The sequence below is a fragment of the Pteronotus mesoamericanus genome, unplaced genomic scaffold (assembly GCF_021234165.1).
Source record: "Pteronotus mesoamericanus isolate MK-2021 breed Mesoamerican mustached bat unplaced genomic scaffold, CSHL_Meso_final contig_25, whole genome shotgun sequence".
NCBI classification, from domain to species: Eukaryota; Metazoa; Chordata; class Mammalia; order Chiroptera; family Mormoopidae; genus Pteronotus; species Pteronotus mesoamericanus.
Genome location: NW_026555105.1, coordinates 24,959,996 through 24,966,068, shown reverse-complemented (window position 1 = coordinate 24,966,068; position 6,073 = coordinate 24,959,996). Strand labels below are relative to the sequence as shown.

The 6,073-nt window shown below is 37.7% G+C and overlaps 1 non-coding gene across 1 annotated transcript; it reads right to left on the bottom strand.

Moving 5' to 3' along the window:
- Window positions 1-5,524: 5,524 nt before the first annotated feature.
- LOC129070994 (small nucleolar RNA SNORA26) lies at window positions 5,525-5,655 on the bottom strand. Its single transcript, XR_008529164.1, has one exon. It is a non-coding gene; the product is annotated as a small nucleolar RNA SNORA26 (small nucleolar RNA).
- Between the last annotated feature and the right edge of the window lie 418 nt (window positions 5,656-6,073).

The window sequence follows — 6,073 nt, the reverse complement described above, 5'->3', positions numbered from 1 at the left end:
GGCCAGAGGAGAGTAGCCGCGTTTCTGTAAATGAGGTCACCAGTCCTCCTTCACTAAGGCTTTGTATTCAGCTAAGTCTAATGGAGATTTGAAAATACCTTACTCATAAAATATAAACAACAAAGATTGCAAAAGAGGAAGAAACAGCACGAAAAGGGGATTTATCAGGACTTCCTGTCCAGGTTGGTAATCATTGATTTATAATAGAGCCATTTGTCTGGCTGTGCAACTTTCTCCAGCTCAGTTTCTCAGGTTCAGGATCAGAGGAATGAATAGTGGGGCTTATGCAAGATTATTACTTTGCCACATGGTATAAAGAGACATCAAACACCCAAGGAGTGATAAGTGAGTATTAATGAGACTGTGTTTGCTCTTAAAAGGAGAAAAGGAATCCAGAAAATAAAGGTATGGTTCCCAAAGTCTTGTTGTCTAGGCCAGTGTTGTGCAAAGAGTTAAACTGTTAAAAAAACATTTTTTTTAAAGCAAATGGTTGACCATTAACAGTTTTCTCTTCTGAATCCTTGGTCATATTGTTTCACCCACAATTTTGTATCTTCTGTTGTAATTATGTAGGTGGGCAGCTGGGTCTATTCCTGCTATGAGATGATGACATCCAGTAGGACAAGGGCCATCTTATCCTTTTGAACATCCCTATAGCCCCCTGCCCTACACTTCAAATAGGCTTTCAAGAAACATTTGTAGTGTTGCTAGGTATTTAATTTTTAAGATGTATCAGTGTAAGAATACCCAATCCTGTAGAGGATTTTTATAATAACTTATTTGAGCCAAACAGAGGATATTTGGCAACAAGATCACACACTGAGAAAAAATGCTTCAGAGAGCAGTTTGCAGTTTCTTTTACGTATTTGAGATTAAGGAGACAACTGTAAGGAAGATTACAGGAAGGTGGGAGAAAGCAAGGCTGGGATTGGATTACAGGGAAATTAAGATTATGTATTCTCTGGGGGGTGGTCACCTTTAGAAAGGAATCTGAAAGGAAGCATTTCAAAGGTGTGTTAACCTAGAGGCACAGAAACAATGGGCCGGACTTGCTTGAGGCAAAAATGAGGTTTAAAGAAGTTATATGCCTGGGGCCTCACGACCCACAATGACCTGCCCACTTAGGAATTTATTATCAGATCATTTTAGAGATTACTTTCCGTAGAATCTTTTTTTCATTCACAAAAGATACCTCAACATCCTCTTGTTGCTAACGTTTCTTTCTTAAAAAAAAAGATTTTATTTATTTATTTTTGGAGAGAGGGGAAAGAAGGGACAAAGAGAGCGAGAGAAACATTGATCATTTGCCTCTTTGATATCCCCAACCAGGGGCCCACAAACCCAGTGTGCCCTGACCAGGAATCCAACTGGTGACTTTTCCGTTTGTGAGATGATGCACAGCCAACTGAGCCGCACCAGTCGGAGCTTGTTAATGTTTCTTAATCATGAAACAGAGAGCTGGAGGTTTTCAAAACCACCTGAAATATACTTCCCATCACAGTCTTTGGTCACTTTGATCATTCCTGTTGATTAGGTCAACCTCTTCCTTCTTGAGGTAGCTCTTGACTTTGGTGAAGGCTTTCAATAGCAAATAATACAGACTCAGATGTTAAGTATACCATTTAATAATAAAAAAAAAATGCTCATTCTTCAGTGAGGTAGGAAAACGCAGGATTATTTTTTAAAAATATTTTATTTATTTATTTTTAGACAGAGGAGAAGGGAGGGAGAAAGAGGGAGAGAAACATCAGTGAGTGGTTGCCTCTTGCACACCCCTTACTGGGAGTCTGTCCTGCAACCGAGGCACCTGCTGGCACTCAATCCACTGAGCCACACCAGCCAGGGCCTCTCCCTTCCTCCCTTCCTCCCTTCCCTTCTTTCTTCTCTTTCTTCTTTTTCTTTTTTAAATATAAGACCTTGGCAGGGCCTCTGGCTGATAAGAAGACGGCATTTGAGAGATTAGAGGAAAAGCTTTGAAATTGAGTGTGCCTAAGCTTATCAAGTGAATGGCTCCTACTAACTAGATAGTCAAGAGTAAGGGGATTTATTTTCAAAATAGGAACAGGCTATTAAGAGTCAATAGATGGAGTGCCCTCCCTCTCGGAAGCAGGTCTGCACATTTCCCTTCCCCTCCTGGTCCCCCCAGGTGCCTCACCTCTGCCTTTCTCTCTCCTAAACTCCAAGGACCCTTCTTCTACTGCTATTAAGCTTTTTTCCTGAGCCTACGCAGCCCAACTGACTCACTTCTACTACCTCTGTAACTTTCTAAATAAACTTTCTATTATAATTTGAAAAAAAGAAAGAAAGAAAGGAGAGTCAATAGAACCCAAGTTTATTTTCTTCACTTGTACCACCCACTATTTTGAGGCTGTTCTCTTTGGAGAACAAAGTGTGACTTACTGCCAGGTGTTTCTATAGAAGCACCTCAAGGTTGCTTGATAAGTTACACACTCTACCACAACCACTCCCAAAACCAATAAAACAGGCCTGAACCCATTCTTGACTTGTAAGTAGCTATAATTTCACAAAACAAAAGTGCGAAAAGTGAAAGTAGATAGAGACCAAGATTTCAACCCATGATTGTGTTGACTGGGTGTGCAAATGTTTACAAAGCTGGGTTTTCAATTCCACTAAATATACAGAAACTTTGAAAAGATTTAGAGCAGAGACAATCAAATCTAAATACGTGATTACATCTGCCAAAACCTAAAAAATTAGGGATAGAAAATGCTGACTTTATTTTCCATATAGCTTGATAAAAGATTTTTAGATAAGTTAATATTTCCAAAATTAAAGCAGCTATAATTATCTAAACTCATTGCATCAAATAAATGGCTAGGATATTCTGTGAGTCTATCATGTAACTTGGAAAACTTATTTTTTGTCATTTTAAGAATGCTTTAAAGAGGGACCAATATTTCTTTTCTACATGAATTTTGTTCATGTTAGTAGCTTTTAATCTTTTTGTTTTAAAAGAGTGACATCTTGAAATTAAATGGGTAGATATTTATGTCCTAAGTACAATGCAGATAAATATCTTTGAAAGGTAAAATCCTTATTAAGTAAAATGAATTTTTAAAGTTATGAACCATTTAAATAAACTTTCACTTAATTGTCTTTTCATTTGTTTAATCAATGACATTTTTAAAATACATATATCACATTGCAATAGTTTCAATTTTAAGCTATGCATTCTAAGTTATTTATATTTTAATGTAAGTAACTATCCTTTTAGCAACTGAGACTGGAAATGAGAGGACATTTTTCACAAATAATCAAGTTGTATAGGATCTGCAAGCTCAAAAGAAACATTTGTGCAAGTGAAAAATGACATAGTATAATTTATTGCAGCCCAACTTCTACTTGCCTTGGGAAACTTGTAGGCTTTATCTCCGTATTTGTGACTGTCACATCCAGCTTTTACAGAAAAAATAATTTTTGGAGACAAATCACCCAGCTCACTTTTTCACAATGTCCTGGTGGATTGTAAATATGATTTTCTCTGCTGACTAGCTGTAGAAATGACATGCAGTTAAGTGATTTATTTAAGGTCTTCACAAATGTGATGTGAGAAAATATAAATGAAATTGGAACCAAAGATGTTGGATATGATCTTGATATTTGATATTTGCCTTCTTTGCAAGTATTTCCCAGCTATTGGTTTGCTTTCATGCATTATGTAAAAGCAACTGTACAACTGCAGGGTGTGTGTTATCAACTGGCTTGCAAGGAAGGAGATTTAAGCCCAAGATTGCAGCACCAGGTCATGTGAAGTGACTAAGGCTATGATTTTAGGTGCCTTGAAGTCTGGCTAGTGATTCACCATCTAGAGCTCCTAAAAATATATGATGTAACCCAAAAACATCAGGTGAGAGATAGATGCTAAAGGCCTGCAAAATGACATATTCTTTGAACATCACTCCTCTGTGGGAGGACTGTGGTGCACCGTGCTACTTAAGAGGCAGGTATCATCAGCATCCCCTGGGAGCTAGTTAGAAATACAGAATCTGTAGAAGTGACCTGCGAGGAGTCAGATTCCCTGTGTGAAGAAGTTTGAAATGTCATTCAGTGTTTAGTGCTCAGGTATGTAGTAAGTACTGTAGTGGGTTTTTTTCTTTTTGTTTGTTTGTTTGTTTTGGCGGAGGGAGGTGGTGGGGAGGTAAATGTGTAGCTATTTTAAAATATTTTGACATAATTTCACTTTTTTTGCATTTTTATCTGATGGCATTGTTTCTTATACTAAACCATTTTTCTGACTGAAAAACAAAGCAATACAGAATCTCAGTATCAGAATCAGAAACTGCACTTTAACAAGAACCCCCGACAACACCTTCAAGTAATTAAAGGATAACAAACTTTGAGAGGCACTGATCTAGCCCTAGATTCTAGAGCATCCCATAATTTTATTTGATTTCTGTAAACTATCCCACGACCCATGACACCTCTTTCCCTCTCTCTTCTACCCACTTCTCTTTTGTTTTATGCATGCCCTCCTCCTCCGCCTCTTCCTCCTTCTCCTCCCTTTCTTCTTCCTCTCCCACCTCTTCTTCTTCCTCTTTCTCTCTGTGTCTTTCTCCACATGCACACACACATACACAGATTATTATTTCTCCAAATCATTTGTAAGAAGTCTGTATCCATCGTACCCTGCACACACACACACACACACACACACACACACTTTTTATGTGGGGTAGCAGAGGATCACACAGTATTTTCTCAAACTTGTGATTTCATTTTTATGATTTCGGATATTATTTATATTGTTTATTTAATAAGATTCAAAGTTCGCCATATTAAAGAGCTGCACTTGTTCATAAATTCCACTCATAGAGTTTTGTTTCATTTTTTCTTTTATGCCTGCTTAAATACTCCATAACCTTTGGGAATAAATGGCCACATTTTAGCTTTCATTCTAGGCATCTGTGTGTAATTTTTTGACATGTCTGAAGGGAAAACTGATGAGGACTAACCACCATTTGGATTTGAGTATGGTATTTTTTTCTCCCAGATTTATTGGGATATAATTTACATATAACACTATTTAAGTTTAAGGTGTTCGATGTGTTGATTTGATACATTTGTGTATTGCAAAATGATTACCACCAAAGCATTAGCTAACACTTCCACCCCATCACATAATTACCATTTCTTTCTTATGGTGAGAACATTAAAGATTTACTTTCTTAGCAATTTTCCTTTTTAAAAAAAAAAGTTTTTAAATGACCTTTTAAACAGATAGGAAAAATAACCTTGAGGTACATTGTTTTCAGTTTCAAAGGAGGTCTAGAAAAAGCCTTGGGTACACGTGTTCCATCATCTGGAATTTTTCCACCTTCAAAGAGACCCAAAGTATCCAAATTCTCTTATCTATTTGAAAATACTAGATGGTATCCCCAGAGGAGTTTTAAAAGCATGCCTGAAGGTATCATCAAAGCTAAGATTAAATTTAAACTTATATACGTGCCATATACACTGTGCAAAAATATCACAAAGATACTCAAAGGAAATACTGTTCTGTTTCAGCAGTGGCTCCAGAAATAATCCAAAGAGGAGTTTTACACAATCTATTTTCTGAGTTTTACAGAGACTTTACCCTTCTGTGTTAGCCTCTTCACCTTCTGTGTTAGCACTGTGTCAACCTTAAAAGGGCACAGAAAAGGGCGTCTTAGCAACTTCCAGGGACAGTTATACCTTGGTACTCACTGGCTTCAGAACTCGTCAAACCCTGTACTCGTCGCATGTTGATGAGAAAAAAAGTGTTTCAGCACTAGGTGCTTGCTCAGGACTGGTCGCTGCACTTGCTAGAACTTGTATGAGTCATGATGCTGACCAGCAAGAGAAAGCCTTGGGTACACGTGTTCCATCGTCTGGATTTTCAGATGATGGAGCTTCATCTTCAGGTGAGGTGGAGGGAAGGGAGAAAGTCTACTGCACTGATAAAAGAAATGTGAGGTAAAGGGGTTGAAGTTCAAAACTTTGTGGAAAAACATCACCCAGACAATACTCTCACAAGCCCACATGTGGACATGTTTAATGAAGAATGTCACACTGCAGAAGCGTTTTGAAACAC